A 25,571-nucleotide genomic window follows, 5' to 3' on the forward strand; every position below is an offset into this window, starting at 1 on the left:
ATAAAAGACAGCTTGTTAAACTGAAGCCAATTGTGGGCCATTTATTGAATTGGTTAAGAAATTAGCCAAGGAGTAGGAGACAAAGAATTGGAATAGTGGGAAGAATCAAGGATTAAGGATCATGTGTATCAATATACTGTATGCAAATATATTCACCATATACACTTAAATATGTTAGGAATATGATATGTTGTGTTGGCCAGGGCACAACATGCAACAAAGAACAATAATATTCAACTATTATACAGAATAAGAATTATGTAAATGTATAGTTAGAAGTTAAAGGACAGGTATGGAATAAAATGGGCATAAATACATAACATCTTGATGTAGAATTACAACAGTATATTCAGGGAAGATGGAAGAGGGAAGTACACCTGTACCTTTTTTCTTAATGAAGAAGATATGGCTCTCCCACATGAGGTTTTGCAAAATAATGATGCCCCGGAACTGGAATATTGAAACAGTGGTAACTGTAGAGTTGTCGATGATGAGTAGGTGGAGAGGAGACACATTTCTCCTGAAGTAGATATGCATCTCTGTGGTCTTGAGGGCATTCAGCTTCAAGTTGTTGTGATTGCACAAAGATACTTGCTCGTTTATATCCTGCTGGTACTGGGATTCATCACCACTCGTGATTACTTCAATCAGTGGTGTATTCTGCAGACTTCATCAGTCAGACCAAAGAGAGGAGAGAGGAGAGAACACACCCCTGCGGTGCACTTGAGCAGGATGTAGTGATCTCCTTGTCTAGACTCACATATTGCCTTCTGTCAGAGAGAAATTATGGTGATACACCTTCAGATGAGACATGGTATATTAAATTTGGAAAGTTCCTTTTGCAGAAGCTTGGGTATGAGGGTATTAACGGCTGAACTGAAATTGACAAAGAGAATCCTGACCAAAGTAACAGGGGAGTCGAGGTGTTAGAGTAATCAGAATTAGAATCCGGTTTAATATCTTTGGTATATGTAATGAAAATTGCTGGTTTGCAGCAGCAGTTCATTGCAATACATAGTAATAAAAAAAACCTATAAATTACAATAAGAAATATATAATAAATTAATTAAGTGGTGCAAAAAGTATGGTATACTATTAGTGGTGTACCATGGAAATCTATGAAAGGGCTCCAAGTATTTACCATGTCAAAACAGAAAGCCACAAATCTAACTCAGCCCATGACACAATCATAGGTCACATTTTAACAAATGGAAACATTATAAAGAAATGACATTAGATTAAACAAATAAACAAAATTGCAGCAAATGGATTTTAATTTCAACAAATAGTCACCATATGAAACCTAAAAAGGATAAACTGGAGTGTTTATAATGATAAAAACTAGAAACAAAAGGGCCTAAACACTGAATGTCTATGCAGTTAGATCATTAAAGTGTCATGGCAGCTTAAGAAAATAATCAGAAAGGCCAATGGAATGCTGGTCGTTATATCTAGAGAACTAGAATGCTAGGCGATAGAAGATAAGTTACAGCTATAAGAATACCATGATTACAGGTACAGTCAGGTAGCATAGTGGTTATCACAACGCTTTACAGTACAGGCGACCTGTGGGTTTCCTCCCACTGTCCAAAGGCATACAAGCTGGTAGGTTAATTGGTCATTGTAAATTGTCACGTGATTAAATTGGGGGATTGCTGGGTGGTTTGACTCGAAGGACCAGAAAGACCTACTCCGTGCTACATCTCAATAATAAATAAAAGTAACTTATATTCATTCCATAGTAATTTCTTATGCCACAGCATAGGAAGGGTGTACTGGCATTTGAAGAAGTGTTGAATAGCTTTGCCAGAAACAAGTGATTACATCATCTAGGATTGTTGCCCCTGGAATTAGTTAATAGATAATTTGATTGAAATTTTCATAGTACATGAACATAACTAACAGGGAAGGTAGGGTGAAGTTAAATCTACTGGTGGGTAAGTATAATGCCAGTGGAGATAAGCTAAAAATGCTCAGAAGGAATTTAGTACACACTTCTTTGAAGAGTGGTTGAAGTTTGGAGCTATCTCGTGTAAATGGCAAATGCTGCTATTCAATTGTCAGTTCAATCTAATGTATTTATATTCTTATCAATCTTGTGTTAAGGACAACGTCTCAAAGATATATGGAGTTTGGTCCCAGATCAGACAGGTCTCTGGAAGTGCTGGCATAATGTTAATGGTCTATAGGGACCCTCCTGCTTCTGTTAACCATTTTTTTTAGTATCTTAAAATGCATAGCAGTCAGTAAAGTTTTTGAAATATGCTGTTGTTATGCAGAAAAAGTGGCAGCCAACTTGGACACAAAGTCCAAAAAACAGCAGAAGTTAGCAGTTTTACAAGGGATGAGAACATCTGGTTGAAGAGCATGTTTTGGGTGGAATTCTAGAACAACTGCCTTTCTCTTGGATTCCTGCCATGAGATCTTATAGGGTTAAACAAGAGTCCTGTTTTAGCATCTTATCTGAAAGGTGGCATCTTTGCAAGTGCAGCTTTTTCTCAGCAATGCACTGTAGTGTCAGCCAGAAACCGTAAATCCTCTGCAATGGGGCCTGATCCATTACTTCATGTGTCAGATGTGAGAATGTCACCACTGAGCCATGCCTGCTTAAATCACTCTGTATGAAGCAGATAGCGTGTGACTATATCAAAGCATTCTCAACACAACGATAGCAATATATTTACAAAGTCTGTTTTAACCTTCAGAGCCGTTTACACTTCTGGGAGGATTCCTTTCAGAGTTTGCCAGTGAGTGTTGGTAAGCAGAAAGGAATTGCAGAATATCTGCTCCATCTGTGAAACACTTTGGAACATTGGAACAGGAGTAAGCATCAGCTTTCTCAAGTTCGCACGCCATTCAATCTGGGGTGCCCAGTCATTGTTAATCCATGCCTCTCAAAATCATATCAATTTTAGTTCTGACATTTTCACTTGACTTAGTCTTTTCTTAAGGGGAAGTTTTCCAGATTTTCATTGTGTGAAGAATCGCTTCCAAATAGCACTTTGAATAGACTAGCTGCAATTTAACCTTTTTTTATTAGGAATTTGTCATCTTTGCCTTTATTCACCCTAGACAATTTAGTCAGATAACCCCATAACTTTGATGCTTTGAGATGATCCAGAGAAGTACAACTAGAGATTATTTCACTTTTTAGAAAACTTATTCATCTTCTATCCTTATCTGTTTTTGAACTGACCAGTAAAAGGCCACCCTCACTAATGGGAATGACATACAGGTCAGACTGGTTTTCTGAACACTCTTAAAACAGAAAATCTATTCTCATTTCCAAAACTATGTAGTGATTGCATGATTAGCATTACTAAGGATAGTTTAAAAAAAAATTCATTCCAGATTTAATTAACAACTTGAATTTTTAGAAAATTCCATTTGCTATAATGAGCTAAGAACTCATAGAACTGTATCTCTGATCCAGGGCTCTGCTAGATGGTCCAATAATTTAGCCATATGCTTAATATAAGTCTTTCATTTCTTTCCCACATTTCCCTCCATCTCCTTCTCGCCATGATTGCCTGGCTCTTAAAATCTCAGCTTTTTTTTCCAAAATTAGCACTGAATAGAATTCTCCTGTGACTGCCAACACAGTCTGAAGGAATTAATTACAGTTTGCAGGATGTCTTTTTATTTATCCAGATGAGAACAACATATATTTTTCCATATTTCAGTATTCAGGAGCAGAAAGGTCAGTGAGATTGTAAACATGAACAACCCATTAAGCTCTGGAATGAAAGGTATCCCATCGAGGCAGCAACATGAGGTGGCTGTTAACTACATAGGTGCAACAAGAACATTCAGATTCGGATCCTGTAGTCCCTTACAACACTCAGTCCGAAATCCAAGTTTGCTCTGCACAGAACAAATTGATTAGCGTGCAGCAAGACACCACAGACGCTGGAAATCTGGAACAACACATAAAGGAGCTGGAGGAACTCGCCAAGTTAGGCAGCATCTGTGAGGGAAATGGACAATCGGCTCTTTGGGTCCAGACTTTTCATTAAGAATGGAAAGAAAGAGAGCGGACAGCCTGTATGAAAAGGTGTGAGGAAGGGGGTAGAGCAAGAGGTGGCATGTTTTAGGTGGATCCACGTGAAAATGTGACAGGCATGAGAGGTAGGGAAGAGATTGGGAATGATTTAACAAGACACTGGGGTTCATCTTTATTTACCAGACAAACTAAACAAGGGCACATTTAGCTTATAGAGTTTCATACTGTTCCATGCATTTCTCTCAACCTTTGAGGAAAAGGTCCTTGTGCTTTTTTGAGAACACTGAAGAACTGGACGTGCAGTAAGTCATATTCCCGTTGTGCCTGCCCTGCCACTTAATACAGTCTCTGGCTTGTTCCACTTTCTTTCCCACTCTCCATAACTACAGTCCAAAGCAAGAACAACATCAAGACCATTCTCATTACTTAACAGGTTCACTACTCACTGCAAAGAAACCATTACAAAACCCAGATACAAAGTGTGCATGGCATCATCTAGAAACATTCCAATTTTCATCCCTTTACGGTTAACCATAAGACTAAACTAACCCATCAGTCTCCAAGTGTAACTAGTTGCCTTTCAGCATGTGTGAACCATCTAATTGGTGGCAGAGAATAGTTCAGGAGACACGAGAGACTGCAGATGCTAGAATCTGGAGGAACTCTGTATATCTCCAAGGGGAAATGGATACAACCTTCTTTTCACTTAGTTTAGGCCCCCCGACAGATGAGCAGTGCAGACTTTATAGGATTGTCCGTTCTGTCTGACATCTCTCTCTGACTGATACAGAACATAAAACAAAGAATACAACACCACGGTCCAGGCCCTTTGGCCCACGATACTATGCTGACCAATATACTGTAAACCTATTCTATGATCAACCTAACCCCTCCTTCCATACAGACCATAACACTCTATTTTTCTTTCATCCATGTACTTACAAATGTCCTTAATGTATCACTCTCAACCAACACCTTACTGCAGTGCATTCCAGGCACCTACCACTCTCTGTGTGAAAAAGTTACCTCTGACATCTCCCCTAAGCTTTCCTCCAATCACTTTAAATGTATGTCCTCCTGTGTTAGCCTTACCACCCTGGGAAAAAGGCACTGGCTGTCCACTCTGCCTATGCCCCTTATGCACCTCTGTCAAGTCACCTCTCATCCTCTATTGCTCCAAAAGAAAACTCCGAGCTTGCTACACCTTTCCTCACATCTGTAGCATGCCTCCTTGAGGTTAAAAAAAATCATTGAAAAATGATACCTAATAATAAACCAACCATAATTTCCCTTCAACTTTATAAAGTTAGTGTTCAAAAAAGGAAATACTTTTTAATCAGAATAAACAGTTCATAATATCTGTCAAGTGATATGCTGCAGAACTCTCTTTCATAGTTCATATGTGAGCATTCTTTTGGGCAACGCCAGGAACAGGAAGAGACTGGAATTTACATTAGTGCTTTGAAATTTATTGCACGTTGAGGTTTAACCTTCCCTTGTTTTTTGTTTCCTTTTTATTTTTATTTTTTTAAATGAAGAATGATAGAAAATTCCATAAAATTCTTATATGAATTCAGGACTCTGCTGAAAGTTCACAAGGTTAGAACAAATGAAAACAATTGCTAGGTCTCTGATGTAACGACACATTCAAATCTCCTTGTGAGGTCAAGAGAAAGATGGGAAACTACTGCATCTCATTCAGAAGGTTATTAAGAGGGTCACTGAGATGACGTGAATTGTCTGATTCCATTTATAACTGACTCACATAAACATCAGGTCCCCAGACTGATTATAACGACGAGGGCTGACAAAGCCAACCGCAGCCAATGTGGCAGTCACTGTAGTGCTCCTGAGAAAGCAACAGAGGACTTAGAGTAGAAGGATTTAAATAACTTGTTTCTCTCCCCTACATTCTCTCTTTTTGCATTATGGTCTCCAAAATTTGTACCACTCTGTGTATTTCTTGGCATCACTCCTCCGGAAGAATAAATTGCTAAGGCAGAGTCACCAGAATAACAATGGTGTGTGGGCAATTTAATTGTTGATAGATTACATGGGCTAGGCTTCTATTCGTTTGAGTATATAGGGTGTTCATCTATTTAGGCTGTTTAGGATAATGAGATAGATTAAATAGGGAGGAACTATTAAATATGAAAGAATAAAAGGAGCAGCACATATACAGGCCCTTCAGCCCATCACCACATCTATGCTAACCATCAAATACATGTTACACCTATTTACCAGCTCTAGGTTCATAACCCATTTATACCTATAACGAAAGACCTCATTCCCAAAGGTTATGTGGACGTCATGTGTCCCAGTGATAATTATGGAACTGGTCGTTGTGCTGCAAGCTTTTGTTTATCACCACAAATGTCGAGGTGTCCCTGTGCCCTGGTGGTTCCGAAGTATGGAAATCTGAAAGAGCAGCAGTGGACTTCATGGTCCATACGGTATGATGCTTACCATCCTTACTAAGCTTTCTATTAGTGTGTCAATAGCATACTGTATCACAGGAGAGTTGGGGAAAATGGACCCAAAAAAGTGCAAAGGTTTAAATAATATTAAATACACCTGAAATCAAATTTCAAAGTAGATTTTATTATCAAAGTACATATATGTCACCATATACAACCCTGAGATTCATTTTCCTATGGGCATACTCAGCAAATCTATAGAATGGTAACTATAACAGGATCAATGAAAATTCAGCCAGAGTGCAGAAGACAACAAACTGCGCAAATGCAAATATAAATAGATAGCAATAAATAATGAGAACATGAAATTATGAGATAAAGAGTCCTTAAAGTGAGATCACTGGTTGTGAGAAACATCTCAATGATGGGGCAAGTGAGTGTAGTTCTCCCCCTTCGTTCAAGCGCCTAATGGCTGAGGGGTAGTAACTATTCTTGAATTTGATGGTGCGAGTCCCTTTCACCTGCTGGCAGCAGCGAGAAAAGAGCATGGCCTTGTTGGTGCCGATCTTTGATAACAGATGTTGCTTTCCTATGACAGCGTTTCATCTATAGGTGGAGGTGCTCAATGGTTGTGAGGGCTTTACCTGTGACGTACTAGGTTGTGAGTACCTGTGACGTGTACTAGGTTGTGAGTACCTGTGACGTACTAGGTCACATCTACTACCTTTTGTAGGATTTTCTGTTCAAACACATCACTGTTTCCATACCAGGCCATGATGTAGCTAGTCAATACAGAACTATAGCAATTTGTCAGAGTTTTAGATGTCATGCCAAATCTCCACGGACTCCTAGGGAAGTAGAGGTGCTGCCACGCTTTCTTCACAATTGCACTTCGCAAGTACATTCTCCTGAAATTCAATCATTTAGCATGGCTAATATAATCATTCCATGGAAACCTCAGGATAATATCAGGGAAACATAATCATGCTGTGATTGATATTACATTTTACTTGCCTGCTTGAGCTGCTCCAAAGTTCAGCTGAGATGCTGATGTCAGGCAGAAGTCCCATTTCAGAGACAGGAGAGCAGAGGAGATGATATAGGATTCGTACACAGGGTCAGGCACTTTGAGCCTCCAAACCAATACCAGCCATTAAGTACTAATCCCACTTTATTCCCCCAACTTCCAATCAACTCATCCCAGTCTCTATTCCTCACTTAGCTGTTAGGAACAGTTTGAAGTGGCCAGGTTGCCTGCCTTTCCACACTAGGATGTGGGAAGAAACTTGACTACCTGAGGGGACCTATGTGGACACAAGGAGAATATACAAGTTCCACACAGACAGCGCCGGAGGTCAGCACTGAACCCAGGTCACTGGGGCAGTGAGGCAACAGTTCTACTCGCTACACCTTTGTGCTGTTCAAATCTTCCAGCCTGCTGTGGTCATGCCATATTCATCTTTGGTGCCAACGTAGTGTGGCGGCCAGCGCAGAATTTGGTGTTCAATTTTGGCACCATTCTGTAAGGAGTCTCTGTACATCTGCCCCATGGAATGCATGGATTTTCCCAGGTGATCCAGTTTCCTCCCACAGTTCAAAGACGTACCAGGAAGATTAATTGGTCATGGTAAATTGTTCTGTGATTAGGTTAGGGTTAATTGGGGTTGTGGGTTTGCTGGGCCTATTCCATGCTGTGTTGCTAAATAAAATTAATACTAACAAATTCTGGAGTTATTTAAGTGAGCTGGAATTCCCTGGAACCAATGATACTATTTGTCAATAAAATTTGTATTATATAGTTCCTCTATCATGGCATCTTACTGCAATGTTGACAACAGGCACATGAGGAGACATTATAAACATGATGTCAGGAGTACCTCAGCGTACAGCCAGCATCAGTGGAAAGAGAATTATCAACACTGATTTCCTCTCCATAGATGCTGCCTGACTTGCTGCACCTTTCCAGTATTCTGTCTTTTCCCCCTCATTTTCGTTATCTACAGTTTTAAATTTTACTTGAGAGCGCATTATGAGATAAACAAATGCATGCACAAGAAGATGTTTTCTTAAGGAGCTTGATAAACGAGGAGAGAGTCAATGTGTTTAATAAAGACAAATGAAGAGTTTAGAATAGCAGTTGAAGGTGTAATTGCCATTGGTGGAGTATTGAAATCAGGGAAGGGCAAGTGTTAGAACTACAAGAGTGTTGGCATTTTTTTACAACTCCAAATAAAGTTTGAAAACAACAGTGAGATATGAAAATAAAGATTAAGGATTCTGAAATCGAGCCACTAGAAAGGAGTCCTGAAGAAAGGTCTCAGCCCAACATGTCGACTGTTTATTCATTTCCATAGATGCTGCCTGACCTACTGAGTTCCTGCAGCATTATGTGTGTGTTGCATTAGAAAGGAGGTCAGTAAGGACAAAGCTCATGGATATTAGAATCAAGGTCAGCTATATGTGGCTATACTTTATCCAACATAATGTCAGCATGTTCTGCACTTATTTCAGTGAGCTGCTGTATGTTCCAGTCTGCAGGTTTCCATGCATGGTTGCTATAGAGAGAAGTGTCACATGGGGTGGCATGGTAGCATAGTGGTTAGCACAAAGCTTTTCAGTATCTGTGACCTGGGTTCAATTCCCATCACTCCCCTTAAGGAATTTGCACATTTTCCCCATGAGAACATGGGTTTCCTCCAGGTGCTTAGTTTTCCTCCCACAGTCCAAAGATGTACCAGTTCGTAGGTTAATTGGTCATTGTAAATTGTCATGTGATTAAATTGGGGGATTGCTGGCAGCAAGGCTGGAAGGGCCTATTCGCACTGTATGCATACAAATAAATAAATAAATAACTAAATCTCCACACAAGTAGATCAAGACACTGATTCACATTTTTCTCACCACTCAAATTTATAGAGAGAATTTAGGTTGGGCTCATTTTTTCAAAACAGAGCTGAATTCAGATCTAACATTGCTGATGGGTGACTTTAGATGACAACGGGTGTAGATGCAAAACTGTTTAATCTCAGACTGCAACAAAAACACGCTTAATGGTAACAAGCTAGAAGAAAGGTAAATGATTGGGATCATTTATGCTTTCCACTTCCCCCCACCCCCCAGCATTACGCAAGAACCTCGGCCAAGATTTACCAGGCAAAAAATATCGGGGACCCTGAGCAGGAAGCTCCTGACTGAGATACCAGTGAAAACGTGGGTGGAGCTCATGTGGCGAATAGGATATTGGCAGAGGACAACAAAGACATGGCTGGATAATACAAATGTAATTGAACACTGTCAAAATGACATTTTAGTAATTAGGGATTACTAATACAGACATTTTGCTCTGACTATTCAACAGACGAGAGGAAAATCATGAGAAAATAAACCTGTGCAAGGTGTCAGAGCAGTCAGTAAATGACCTGAATGGCATTTATTAATTGCAAATTTTGAATGCTGGGTTAGCCATCCAGTCTGTGCATCCTGAAAAATTTTCCCCAGGTTTTATCTTTTAAGAACTGCAGAATCTGTTAGATCAGAGTCAGATAATGGCTGTCATTTCACATGGAAGAACAAAAGTTACTTTTTTTTCCCTTTTTATTTCTACTTCAGTGTTTTTTGTGTCTATTTGTTCCTGCAGGCACTGTCCTGTACTATGATCCAGTCCTTAATATTATGGTTGCCCTACAGTTATTTACAGAAGCACAACAGAGCAGATTACCGTAGTTGAGCATTAGGTTTTAGAGGACCATCACTAATAAGCCCTGATACTAGACATTGATAAGAAGAGTGATTTTTTGGCTGGCTTTCTCCTCAATGATGCAATACCATGGGTGTCAGAGATAGGACACCAGCTCTACCTTGGACGAGAATGATTTATTTGTCATAAGCAAGTGACTGACTTTGATAATTTCCTTTCACAGTGCATGAATCAGAATCAAGTTTATTATCACTGACATGTTGTGAAATGTGTTGTTTTGTGGCAGCAGTACAGTGCAAGGCATAAATATTACTATAACTCACAATAAGGAATATATAAAAAAATAAATAAATAGTGAAAAAGAGGTGGTGCTCATGGACTCTTCAGAAACGGCATGGTGGAGGGGAAGAAGCTGTACCTGAAATGTTGAGTGTGCATGCTCAGGCTCCTGTACCTCCTGCCTGGTGGTGGTAATGAGAAGACAACATGACCCGGATGGGGAGGGTCCTTGATGATGTACTTACCAACGTGGACACACATTGCCGTATTTATTTAGTAGTGAAGTATGGCACATATTTTCCTCCCACCAGTTCAGAGACCTACCGATGGACCGTCCTGCACCCTAACTCTCCCCAGGATATTGCTTCCTTTCCAGCTTATCCTGAACTGTAGTGAGCCCTGTGAAAGAGCAACAAGGAGGGGTACGGCACTATTGGGGAACATTTGACAACCTACAATTTCTGCTTCAAGCACCATCAGCATTTGCATTGTTTTGCTTAAAAACACAAAGCAGTCTCTTAAAAAGACACCCACACAGATAAAGACATCAAGGAGAGAAGTGGGAGTGATGCCTTTGCAAACCTTAAGCATCTGTAACACGGTACATCTGATACTGTTCATTTTTTAATACTCGTTTACATGTTTAGGAATAGATAGTGGGAGGATAAGATAGTTCAGGACTCCAGGCAGCTATCCTACTGAACTGGGGGACAACAACGGGATTGTGCCTGCATAAAGCAGTTTCAGATTAAGTTAAATTCTATTTGAACATTTCTACAATCTGGGTTACAGTCTCAGGAATCTGTATACATGCAACCATAGAATAATTGACTATTAGATTCACATCCATTTGCTCTAGGTTTCTTTTCTCTCTCTCCTTTCTTTTGCATCTATTTTTACAGGCAGTTCATAAACAAATGTAGTTCCACAGGATAACGGTCATACTGTCTGGTATTAATTGCTAGTAAATTATGAGGTTAATATTCCCTGATTAAGTGTACTGTTGAGGTTGAAAACCGATTCTTCATCAAAAGTATAGTCCCGGATAGAGTGGCTTAGACAGACCCATTTCCCCTAACAAGGCATCATACAAAGATATTAATTATAACCACAAGTAGACTCCTCAGCCCTTGAACTGGCTCTGCCATTCAATAAGATGGTGCCCGTTCCATAAGCAATACTCATGAAGTCTTGGAGGATATGTTCAGAATTATTATTTCCACAGAGGCTTTGAATTCATTACCTTCAAAAGTGATGGAGACAGAAATGAACATATTTTTAAAAAGCACCTGGATATTTCCAAAATGTTGTTACCTGTAAATTATGTGGGATGGAGAGCAGGATTAAAGTGGATACTTGCATTCCAGCTAGTATAGGCATAAGGAGCCAATGGCCTGTATGAGTGGCTTAAACATATATGATTCTCTGCTAACATTCTGACTCCTCGCCTGTAGGTTCAGTACCTAATCCATCCCAGCCAAGGGTCACTGGTAACTCTGAGGCAGAATATCGTGGGTTCAGATAGGATTCAATGCTTTATTCCTTTTCCCCCTTTATTCCTCGGTTGTGTTAATCTAAGTGCATTCGAATGTACTTAATGTTTACTGAAATGTGTCCTTTCAGTTCTTATTTTTCTTTGTAAAGTTTCCAGATCGGTCTTGGATCGATATTATGCCAAAAGAATACATTAATATAGGTATAGCGACAGTGTTTATTGTCATTGTTATATTTTTACTGTTGAGATCTGTTTGGCAGATCTTCCTCTTCTTCTTCATCTTCCTCTTATTATTATTATTATTATTATTATTATTTAAATGGATCTCAAGGTCATATTTGGTGACTTATATGTACTTTGATAATAAATTTACTTTGAACTTTGAACTTCATCCAAAGATTGAAAGTGTCATGGTCCGGATTCGGTTCCCTTTAAACTTACCTTGTTTGTGTTACGATCCGGACCATTGACTCCTTGTTTCCCTTTAATTCCCTGTTTTCCCGTATCCCTCGGGCTTGGTGATTAAAAGCAAATTAACTCTCGACCGAACCCGCAGTTTATAAGTCTCCGACTTCAGCCATTCGGGGCAAGAGTGTTATGGAGCGTTAACAAAGTCACTGAAGCTAGTGCGAGCTAAAGTCATCTAGCTGGAGCCAACTAAGTTTCTTGCTGGAGCGAGCCAAGTCTCCTCCCGAAGCAAGTGTCAGCGATTCACCTTCCCTTGCCAGAGCGGGTCCGGCAAGGTTAACCCGCCAGGGTGAGTCAGGAGCTCACCGCTGCTTGGAGCAAACTTGTGCCCAGTTATAGCACTGTCTATCGTTGTGTGGTCTCTGTATCTGTGTCCTGTGTTTAAAAGGGGTCCCGGCCCTGTTCCCTAGAAGGGTCCTGACCCTGTGTCAAGAAGAGTCCCGACTCCGTCCAGTATCTAAGGAGGATTCCCGGCTCAGTGTTTTATGTCCTGTGTCTGAGTCTGTCCCATGAATAAGAAGAGTCCTGGCTCCATGCCCTGTGTCTAAGGAGGAATCCTGGCCCGGTGTTCTATGTCTTGTGTTTGAGTATCAAGTCCTGGCTCCGAGGTCCATGTTCCGAGTCCTGGCTCTGATCCTCGAGCTCCAAATCCTCGCTCCGATCCCCGAGCTCCAAGTCCTAGCCCAGACCCTGAGTCCCGGCCTAGTCCAGGGCCTGAGTCTTTGTCCAATATGCCTATTCCCGTTTCCACTTTGCTCTCCTTAATTTCTCTCTGTTCTATCCTTGCGTCATGGCTCTCCTTGTAACTAGTAATAAACTCTATTTGGTTAACCCCAAAAAACAGTGCTTTGTGTCCTGCATTTGGGTCCTCCCCCAGCACCCTTGCCCCCACATCATGACAGAAAGAGCTCTTTATTTACCTCATCATACTTTATCAATGCCAACTACTGTTCAAAAGAACATTCACAGGCACAAGGGAAAGTCCTGAGATTAAAATAACTGTAGATATATCAGGATTTTGACACAGAATGGAATAAACTCAGAACTCAATCGCCCAACCGGAATTCACTGACAGCTGCCAGTACCTCAGTGGCATACTTACCTCTAGTCCTTTCTGTCGTTCCCAAGTTCTACAGTGCTTTAAGCTCAGAGTTCACTTCCGAACCCCCCCCCCAACCCCCGATTAGGGAAGATCAGCTTTACATAAAATATAAATAAACTGCTGAACCTCAAATTAGACACAGAAGAATATAGAATTGAATGGAGATTATATTAATATCTCTTCTAATTTTATTTGAAATACTAATATATTAAAATATATATAAAATATATATAAAAATCAAAGATACAGCTACTGGATATCACAATGGCTAAAGTGTTGTAAAGGTTACAAAAGAGATTTATAGAAAGGAATTGTAAAACGACAGATGTTGTGTAAAGAGTGAAGAAAGAGCTGCCTGAGGAAGTGAATGAAGCAGCTACAACAACATAGTGTCTTCCCCCTTCCTTCTCAGTCGTAATGAAAGGTCTCAACCTGAAACACTGGCTGTTAATTTCCATAGATGCTGCCTGACCTGCAGAGTTCCTCTAGCACTGTGTGTATTGCTTAACATTTAAAAGATATTTGGTGAAGTATATGATGAAGGGGTTTTAGAGGGATATGGGCCAAATGCATGCACGTGGGACTAGCTGGGTGGGTACATGGACTGGTCACATTGGGCCAATAGCTTGTTTCTCTGATGTGTTACTCCATGACTCTGTGACTGTATGTTAGAAATAAAGCAGGAAGTGCTAAAAATCCTCAGCAGGACAGGCAGGCTGTAGAGAAGATACAGAATTAACAATTAGGATCTAATGATGTCTTTATCCAGAAATGTTAACTCTGTTTCTCTTTCCACCACTGCCACCTGGTCTGCTGAGTATTTCTGGCATTTTCTGTTTTTGTATCAGAGTTCCATAATCTCAGATTTAATGTGCTTTTCAGTGAAAGGAGTTTGGATTATTCTTACTGTGCTTTTTCACATAAGTTATATGGGGGTGAATTTTATTCCATTTCTCAAAGTTTTAGCTAGTGATTTGTGAAATTCCGTATGATTGCTCAGTCAATCGTAACATGGGGGCCTGTGACTGAACAAAAGACATGGAAGAGCCTGGTAAACCTTCAGGGAAGGATCTCTCTCCCTGTGTTCTTTATTGGAGTAAGAGATTTTCATTTTAAAGGTGGCTGAATGACACTGCAGTCAGAGATAAGTGACTTTAGAACAGGATCAGAGAGGTACTGCATGTCTCTGTGATGTGTGAGGATGACAAAGAAAGGAAAAGAAGCATTTGAAGACAGACATGTAAGGCACTTTAAACAGAAACTCCAGCTGGAATCTCCTGATTGAAAATTCTCTTGCATTCTGCCTTGTCTCCCTCACAACTGCAGTGTCCAGTATGGCTCCTGTCATCTTATTCCTTTTGTTCATATCAGGACAAAAGCTTTGTTATTTCATCATGTTGTTGTGCACAGTGTAGCTACCTATAAATTAAGGCAGGTGTAGACAAGTAACTTACCCATTTAAGCTGTGAGTGGTTATGGGAGAACCAAATACAGTAATGCCTTAACTTGTGTATGTTTCAAATAGAAATGTTCACTCTTGTGTACTTTGTTTTGATTTACAAAGTGTGTTTTCACCATAATGAAAACACGATTTTAAGTTCCTGGGTGTCAAGACCTCAGAGGATCTATCCTGGGCCCAACATCTCATATCAGTTACAAAGAAGGCATGACAGTGGCTATATTTCATTAGGAGTTTGAGGAGATTTGGTATATCACCAAATAAACTCACCGACTTCTACAGATGTACCATGGGGAGCATTCTAATTAGCTGCAGCACCATTTACTTTGGGGGTGTGGGGGGCTACTACACAGGATCAAAAGAAGCTGCAGAAAGTTGTGAACTCAGTCAGCTCCATCATGGCAGCCAGGACATCTTCATGGAGTGATGCCTCAAAAAGGTGGCATTCATCATTAAGGACCCCCCATCACCCAGTACATGGCCTCTTCTCATTGTTACCATCAGGGAGGAGGTACAGAAGCCTGAAGGCACACACTTAATGATTCAGAAACAGCTACCCCCCCCACCCCAGCCATCCGATTTCTGACAACAAACTGCACGACATATGCCAATGATATTAAACCTGATTCTGATGAGCCATTCACTGCCCAGGAGTTCACCTTATCGAAATACCCAACCTGCTTTTTGCCCAAACTTGCAAAATTGCCTTTAATGAAACATTTTCCATGAAGACCTCTCCTTTGCAAATCATAGAATGTTGGATTTGTTTGAGAGAAATGGGAATTATGAGCCAATAAACCTTGGTAATAGGAAATTACAAGATGTGGCTTGTGCAAATGAAGCAAATCTAACATTGAAATGAACAGGTTTGCAATTCCTGGTACTTGTTGAGTAAGAAAGATTTGCATATTTACAAACGCACATGCAGAACCTTACCCTGATCTGCAAAACATTTTACAGGCAGTACACTCCTTCTGGAATGTTGTTGATTCTCGTGATGCAGTTTGTACACAAGTAATCATGTAATTAATGCACAGATCACTTATGCTGTGTGACTCTTGGGGGGGCGGGTGGCTGATACAACAGGGAGATCTGTTTGTTCTTCCTGTGATATTGTTGTGCCATCTCTTGTATTCACTTTAGATGCCAAAAGTCTCGGACATGTCTACTGAACATTAAAACTAATCCATATTAACGTGTCTTCCTAACGGTGCATTTTTGCTCACTGGAGAGCCAGCCTCAAGGTTCTGAAGGTGGATTTAAGGATGAGCTCAAAGATTTTTGCACAGTTGCCAAAGCTAAGCCCCAATGACCACAACTGATTTGAATTTTGAAATATAATTGATATTATAGAGCACCCTACGGTCTTGGTCCCACTACAAATAAATTTTGAAATATGCCCTCAACAGCTTAGTATAGCTGCAGGATTTTTATGATAAATTAGGCTACATGCTTAAGTTGCCCTGATGCAGGCTCTATTACCATGGTGCTGCAGTATTTTTTGCATGAATTTATTCTTCATCCTTAACTTCCATGCTGAGGCACTGATTTCAAGCATGTTTAAAAAAAAGCACCTTGTTCATAACTGTAGATTTATGAGGTAGTTTTCCTTCCAAAGACTTGCTGATTATGGCCCTATGATTTTCAAAGCTCCCCATCACTGGGATGTCTCCCTCCATTGTTTTATGTTTAAAGGTAAAAACTAGTTGATCGGGAATGCCTAAAATGATTGATCCTCAATTCCATCTTTCACAACTACAATTATTGCCAAAAACTCACTGCCCCTGAAAACCAAGGGTCTTTTTGGCAGAAGTTCAGAGGCTGAGGAGAGGAACCTTCTGGAGATTCACTCCAAGGCTCTGGAACTTCAGTGACAGTGAAGGCAGAAGAGACTGAAGATGCCAGAATCTGGAGCAACCATCTGCTGGAGGATCTCAATGGGGAAGATTTAAAAAGGACACAGCCTTATACAGTGGGCAGCGTCGTTTGCAGGCAGAGGAGTGAGCCGGGAGCAGAGTGAAGGCTTAAGGGCTTGGGCTCAACAGGCTTAGGCGGAAGTGGGCGAGGCAAGGTAGGTTTAGTTTTCAATTTTTCCTGTTAGTTGAGGAAAGGGGAAATTATGAGTGTGAGGGCAGCTTGTTGTTCTCTGTGTCAGATGTGGGAGGTCCTGGAGTCTCCTAGCCTCCCGGAAGTCCACATCTGCACCAGGTGCGCTGAGCTGCAGCTCCTAAGGAGTGTTAGGGAACTGGAGCTGCAGCTCGATGACCTTCGAATGGTCAGGGCGAGTGAGGAGTTGATAGGAGTTACAGGCAGGTGGTCACACTGGGGCCACGGGAGGCAGACAGGTGGGTCACAGTTAAGAGTGGGAAGGGGAAGAGTCAGGTACTAGAGAGTACCCCAGTGGCTGTACCCCTTGACAATAAGTACTCCTGTTTGAGTACTGTTGGAGGGGGGGAGACAGCCTACCTGGGGGAAGCAACAGTGGCCGTGCCTCCGGCACAGAGTCTGGCCCTGTAGCTCAGAAGGGTAGAGAAAGGAAGAGGAAGGCAGTATTAATAGGGGACTCGATAGTTAGGGGTCAAATAGGCGATTCTGTGGACGCAGTCAGGAGACCCGGATGGTAGTTTGCCTCCCTGGTGCCAGGGTTCAGGATGTTTCTGATCGCATCCAAGATATCCTGAAGTGGGAGGGTGAAGAGCCAGAGGTCGTGGTACATATAGGTACCAATGACATAGGTAGGAAAAGGGAAGAGGTCCTGAAAGGAGAATATAGGGAGTTAGGAAGGCAGTTGAGAAGAAGGACCACAAAGGTAGTAATCTCAGGATTACTGCCTGTGCCACACAACAGTGAGAGTAGGAATGGAATGAGGTGGAGGATAAATGCGTGGCTGAGGGATTGGAGCAGGGGGCAGAGATTCAAGTTTCTGGATCATTGGGACCTCTTTTGGGGCAGGTGTGACCTGTACAAAGAGGACGGGTTACACTTGAATCCTAGGGGGACCAATATCCTGGTGGGGAGATTTGCTAAGGCTACTGGGGAGACTTTAAACTAGAATGGTTGGGGGGTGGGTATCAATTTGAAGAGACTAGGGAAGAGGAGGTTAGTTCACAAATAGAGAAAGCTAGTAAACAGTGTGTGAGGGAGGATAGGGAGGTGATAGGTAAGGGGAGCGCTCAGACCGAAGATGTAGGGGAGAAGGAAGAAAAAGATAATAAAGTTGATCGCATCGTTAGGGATAAACAGAGGAAGGGTTGGGGAGTTTCTTAAATGCATCTATTTTAATGCTAGGAGCATTGTAAGAAAGGTGGATGAGCTTAGAGCATGGATTGATACCTGGAAATAAGATGTTGTAGCTTTTAGTGAAACATGGTTGCAGGAGGGGTGTGATTGGCAACTAAATATTCCTGGATTTCATTGCTTCAGGTGTGATAGAAATGGAGGGGCAAGAGGAGGAGGTGTTGCATTGCTTGTCCGAGAAAATTTTACAGCAGTGCTTTGGCAGGACAGATTAGAGGGCTCATGTAGGGAGGCTATTTGGGTGGAATTGAGGAATGGGAAAGGTGTAGTAACACTTACAGGGGTGTATTATAGACCTAATGGGGAGCGAGAATTGGAGGAGGAAATTTGTAAGGAGATAGCAGATATTTGTAGTAAGCACAAGGTTGTGATTGTGATTTTAATTTTCCACACATAGACTGAGAAGCCCATTCTGCAAAAGGGCTGGATGGTTTGGAGTTTGTAAAATGTGTGCAGGATAGTTTTTTGCAACAATACATAGAGGTACCGACTAGAGAAGGGGCAGTGTTGGATCTCCTGTTAGGGAATGAGATAGGTCAGGTGATGGATGTATGTGTTGGGGAGCACTTCAGGTCCAATGATCACAATGCCATTAGTTTCAATGTAAGTATGGAGAAGGATAGGACTGGACCCAGGGTTGAGATTTTTGATTGGAGAAAGGCTAACTTTGAGGAGATGAGAAAGGATTTAGAAGGAGTGGATTGGGACAATTTGTTTTATGGGAAGGATGTAATGGAGAAATGGAGGTCATTTTATGGTGAAATTTTGAGGATACAGAATCTTTATGTTCCTGTTAGGTTGAAAGGAAAGGTTAAAAGTTTGAGAGCGCCATGGTTTTCAAGGGATATTGGAAACTTGGTTCGGAAAAAGAGGGAGATCTACAATAAATACAGGCAGCATGGAGTAAATGCGGTGCTCAAGGAATGTAAAAAATGTAAAAAGAATCTTAAGAAAGAAATTAGAAAAGCTAAAAGAAGATACGAGAACACACACAAAATGCTGGTAGAACACAGCAGGCTAGGCAGCATCTATAGGGAGAAGCGATGTCGACATTTCGGGTCCTGACGAAGGGTCTCGGCCTGAAACGTCAACATCGCTTCTCCCTATAGATGCTGTCTAGCCTGCTGTGTTCTACCAGCATTTTGTGTGTGTTGTTGTTTGAATTTCCAGCATCTGCAGATTTCCTCGTGTTTGCTCTAAGAAGATACGAGGTTGCTTTGGCAAGTAAGGTGAAAATAAATCAGAAGGGTTTCTACAGTTACATTAATAGCAAAAGGATAGTGAGGGATAAAATTGGCCCCTTAGAGAATCAGAGTGGACAGCTATGTGTGGAGCCGAAAGAGATGGGGGAGATTTTGAACAATTTCTTTTCTTCGGTATTCACTAAGGAGAAGGATATTGAATTGTGTAAGGTAGGGGAAACAAGTAGGGAAGTTACAGAAACTATGACAATTAAAGAGGAGGAAGTACTGACGCTTTTAAGGAATATAAAAGTGGATAAATCTCCGGGTCCTGACAGGATAATCCCTAGGACCTTGAGGGAAGTTGGTGTAGAAATAGCAAGGGCTCTGACAGAAATATTTCAAATGTCATTAGAAACGGGGATGGTGCCGGAGGATTGGCGTATTGCTCATGTGGTTCCATTGTTTAAAAAGAGTTCTCAGAGTAAACCTAGCAATTACAGGCCTGTCAGTTTGACGTCAGTGGCGGGTAAATTAATGGAAAGTATTCTTAGAGATGGTATGTATAATTATCTGGATAGACAGGGTCTGATTAGGAATAGTCAGCATGGATTTGTGCGTGTAAGGTCATGTTTGACAAATCTTATTGAATTTTTTGAAGAGGTTACGAGGAAAGTTGACGAGGGTAAAGCAGTGGATGTTGTCTATATGGACTTCAGTAAGGCCTTTGACAAGGTTCTGCACAGAAGGTTAGTTAGGAAGGTTCAATCGTTAGGTATTAATATTGAAATAGTAAAATGGATTCAACAGTGGCTGGATGAGAGATGCCAGAGAGTAGTGGTTTGTCAGGTTGGAGGCCGGTGACTAGTGGTGTGCCTCAGGGATCTGTATTGGGTCCAATGTTGTTTGTCGTATACATTAATGATCTGGATGATGGGATGGTAAATTGGATTAGTAAGTATGTAGATGATACTAAGGTAGGAGGCATTGTGGATAATGAAGTAGGTTTTCAAAGCTTGCAGAGAGATTTAGGCCAGTTAGAAGAGTGGGCTGAACGATGGCAGATGGAGTTTAATGCTGATAAGTGTGAGGTGCTACATTTTGGTAGGAATAATCCAAATAGGACATACATGGTAAATAGTAGGGCATTGAGGAATGCAGTAGGACAGAATCATCTAGGAATAATGGTGCATAGTTCCTTGAAGGTGGAATCTCATGTGGATAGGGTGGTGAAGAAAGCTTTTGGTATGCTGGCCTTTATAAATCAGAGCATTGAGTATAGGAGTTGGGATGTAATTTTAAAATTGTACAAGGCATTGGTAAGGCCGAATTTGGAGTATTGTGTACAGTTCTGGTCACCGAATTATAGGAAGGATATCAACAAAATAGAGAGAGTACAGAGAAGACTTACTAGAATGTTACCTGGGTTTCAGCACCTAAGTTACAGGGAAAGGTTGAACAAGTTAGATCTTTATTCTTTGGAGCATAGAAGGTTGAGGGGCGACTTGATAGAGGTATTTAAAATAATGAGGGGGATAGATCGAGTTGACATGGATAGGCTTTTTCCATTGAGAGTAGGGGAGATTCAAACAAGAGGACATGATTTGAGAGTTAGGGGGCAGAAGTTTACGGGTAACACGAGGGGGAATTTCTTTACTCAGAGAGTGGTAGCTGTGTGGAATGAGCTTCCAGTAGAAGTGGTAGAGGCAGGTTCGGTATTGTCATTTAAAGTAATATTGGATAGGTATATGGATAGGAAAGGAATGGAGGGTTATGGGCTGAGTGTGGGCCAGTGGGACTAGGTGAGTGTAAGCGTCGGCACGGACTAGAAGGGCCGAAATGGCCTGTTTCCATGCTGTAATTGTTATATGGTTATATGGTTGGGCAGCATAATCTTTTGTGCTTAATTTTGTATTTCAGTGTATTTAAGCCATTTAAAAATATTTCTTATGTTCTGGGTCATTTGCACTTTCACAAACTGCCAGCAGAGGCCCATCAGAGGCAGGGCAGGGTCTCGGGTATGCCCTGCTTGTGACTTACTGATAACTCTTGGGTACAGAGAGAGGATCAGTTTGGCTATCCAGAAGTATCAATAGCGGATTAGTATAATCGAGTAGTTCTGATTCAGGACTACATGGCGCTTGGATTTATAGCATGAGCCACCAAGCTCTATAACTATTTCCTTATTAATGACGGCACAAACCATGTACTGAGTTCAGTGTATGCATTGAGAATCTGCAGTCATATCATCTGGATGATTAATCAGATCATTATAGTCACTTGGTCTCTGTCCTGTCATGGTTTGTGTATCTAGCTTTCTAACTTAAAAGTTTTCCTTCTGTTATACATCCCACTATATGAAGTTTAAAGAGTATGGAACAGTAAAGTTGAACTAGTTGATCCAAGAAACAATGCACTGTGCTGAATTAATGCATCCAGCTGATGTGGTGTTGTTCTTCTAGCTGTCAGTTGCTCACAGCTCACTAAATCCTTTGTGTAATTATGCTCACAAACTAGGACACTCCTCTCAGCTCCAAACAGCTGCTAATAATTCCCAGTTGCGGCTCCAGAAATCAGTGGGATTCCCAGGATGCAGATGTTGAGAATTTTTTTCCCCTCTCTGATTATAAACAGCTGTGGCTGATCGCAAATCTAGGCATGGTCAGCCTTCCCTTTCTTGCCAGGTCACAGCAGAGTAAAGGAGAGGTACAAAGACATCAAACGTGTACAATGGGAAACCTTCCTGGAGCAGATGGAGTGGCTGGAATGGGGGCAGGGCTTTCTGCAACCCCAGCTTCGGCTTTGGAACTGCAAATCCAATATCCTATATAGATTGTAGTTTAATATTTTAGATTAAATAATCTTCAAATGGTGCAGCAATCACAGGGAAAATGGCTGGATAGTTTTACAAAACAGATTGCTACCCCATTTGTTTTCAGACCTAAATGAGCAATGAGATTACCTATGAGAATCTAAACATCAGCCAGGATGGAAAGGATTCAATTTGCCTTCAATAAAGTGATTGCTTCCTTTTCCAGCAAAAGAAAAAAACAGGCTGTCATGCCTTTCCAGATGCAAGACCACCAAATATGAATAATTTTGCTCCTTCAAACTGTTGTGTCTGTAAATAGGTTTCAACTTTTTGTCTTCGATTCTTCACAATGCTGAGGAACTCATTGCATAACTTCCTGTGCGTCATGTTCCCAGACTAAACTTAACTATTCCTCTGCTTCTCTTCCCCTACCATTTTGGGCAATTCTGATCAAGGCATTAACATTTCACGAGAACTTACTACAAAGAAAAATGAAGGGAAGGATTAGATTAGTTTAAGAGTAGGTTAAAAGGTCAGCATAACATCATGGACTGAAAGGGCCTGTACTGAGCTATCCTGTTCTATGTTGTGCAGTCATAAGCTTCTATTATATGGTGGAGATTCAAAGTGAGAGGGGCTGTACAAACTAAGCGATTGCATTGGTTAAGCTCTTACAAGTGAATAGTCCCCATCTCAGGATTGGCACAGTTCCTTTGCTGAATTTTTCAATAAAATGTAACTAATAGTTACGCAATTACTTCAAAACAATGGGCAGAATTTTTAAAGTGTACATTATTATGAAATTGAATAAAATTTAACCCTTCCTGTCTGGAAAATAACATGATACTGGACAATTAGAATGGCCATAGTAGCCTGCCTTAACCATCCCCAGCTCTTCCCTGGAAGGTGGTATGAAGGTTGCCTACAAATAGGTAATGGGGCCCTTCCACAAATCTATAGAATATTTCAAATGGAGCTGGATTGTAATTTTAAGATAATGCAAGAGGAAAGCAGGAGTGAAGATAATCCAGGAGGAGGATGGGGCTGGAGGTTGAGGAGTTAACTCATTCCTTGCTCCTCAAGTAGAGCAGGAGTGCCACCTTCCTCAATGATAAAGATTCTCCCTTTTATTTATTACAAAATGTGGATTCTCGAGGAAAGCAGATAGAAGATGTAAAACTGCCATGATCATACGAAACAGCGAAATACTATATGCATTTTTAATACGATTATCTATTATTGAATGCCTGAACAGCCCTTGCACGGCACTTAACACTTCTCTGCAGTCAGATTGACCCAGCCCCACCCTCTTTCTCCCTTCCCTCCCTTTTGCACACCTCCTCATCATGAAACTACTCCCTGCTGACCACTGATATGAGCCACTGGTTAAAACGTTACTCTACTTCAGCAAAACAAAATGCATATTCTTAAGGAGCTGATAATGTGTTATCCATTTCCTGAAAGTCTGAGGTATTTGATAATTTATGCTTTATACAAAGGTGATAGAGAGAGATATTCTATTTCCTACTGTTAAAAATGGTAAAACTCTTAGAATCCATCATAACAAATTAATTTTGTATCAATGCAGGGTCTGAATATTACACTATCGCATCCCCCGCATTTTATTTAGCAAAGTATTTCTATCTAAACATGTGAAGAAAATTGGAATCTCAATTCATTAGGTGGACAGACCTACAACTATGCAAATTGTGGCCTTTCGCAGGCTATTGTTCAATACAGTTTCCGAGTGAAGAAGAAGTAATCCGTGTCTACCACCACCCCCCTCCTTTACCCATACATAAGCATGCTTCTGAACTACTGAACTCCTGACTACCCACGTGCAACAGCTTCATATGGACAATGACCAACATTAAATTATTAACATTTGCGAAGAGTACTCTGGCCATGGTCAGACTCGCATACATCAGGAGAGTGAACGCCCACACAATTCCCTACCATGCCTGTAACACTGCATCCCACAGTCCCATCGATCTGTCTTCGGTGCTGGCTCCAACCCATTAGTTTGCAGTTTCAGCTGTGTGTCATTATAATGTATGGCTTCCTATCCATTTCAGAAGACCTGGCATGCAATGGTATTCACTGACTTCCTCTTTGCCTGCAATTTGAATTCCCTGTAAACGTAATCAGTTCCTTCTGAAATTGTGAATGAGAGGGAGAGGAGGCCCAAAGTCAGGTCAGAAGGTGGGATCTGACAGGCTGCAGGGCAGAATGCCTGCAGATGGATCAAACAATCACTAACAGAAGAAGGCTTTGCCTTTCCCTGAGAGCAACTAAGGAATCATGCACAAGGAGAAGCAGGACAGACCTGGGTTGTTTTCTCTGGAGCATCAGAGGCTGAGGGGAGAGCTGATAGAAGTTCATAAAATTAGGGGAGGCAAAGATAGACCAGATGCTCGGAATCTTTTTGTGGTGTGGAAATGTTAAATAGCAGAGAGCGTAGCTTTAAGGTAAGAGGGGGAAAGTTATTGTGGAGCAAGTTTTTCACACAGACTGATAGGTGTTTGGAACCCACTGCGGGGGGTGGTGGTGGAAGACATGATAGTGATGTTTAATAGACACATAGAAACACGCATTGAACATAAAAGGAATAGAGGGATTTGGATCATGTGCAGACAGATGGGATTAATTTCATTTGGCATCCCAGGATGTTCCTGTGCTGTACTGTTCTATGTTCTAAACTAAGCCAGTGAATATAAAAAAAAAACCTGTAGATGCTAGAAAATTGCAATAAAGGCAGGAAATGCTAGAAATACTCAGCAAGTCAGACAGCATCTGTGGGGAGAGGAATAGGGTTAATGTTTCAGGTACTGATTTTGTCCACATTTGCTGCTTTTATTTTTGATATTAATATGCTCAAGTAGTATACGTTTATGATGATTTTTGTTGTGTAATAGTTCTGTTTGATTTCATAACATAAGAACGTGGAAATAGAAGCAGTAGTACACATTTATCCCAGCAGACTTGAACTTTTACTCAAAGCCAACTATCTGTACTAATTTCCCTTGATTCTCTTAAAATCTATATCTCTATTGAGCTGTCTTGAATAAACTGAGCAACTGAGCCTCTAGGAGTACAAAATTACAAAGATTCATTCATTCCCTCAGGGGAAATCTCAGTCAGCAATGGCCAGCTTTTTACAATGAGACAGTGACCCTTGGTTCTAGCTATTCCAGCCAGCGGAAACATCATTCCTCTATCTGCTCTGTCAAGTTTTCTAAAAATGCTGCATATTTCCATACACAACAGAGCATAAGCTCCGTCTGCTTATCTTTCCACAGTATCTGAACCTTTGCTGCCCTCTATTGCAAGTATATCCTTCCTTAGGTCGAGGGAAAACACC

The sequence above is a fragment of the Hemitrygon akajei genome, chromosome 22 (assembly GCF_048418815.1).
Source record: "Hemitrygon akajei chromosome 22, sHemAka1.3, whole genome shotgun sequence".
Classification (NCBI taxonomy): domain Eukaryota; kingdom Metazoa; phylum Chordata; class Chondrichthyes; order Myliobatiformes; family Dasyatidae; genus Hemitrygon; species Hemitrygon akajei.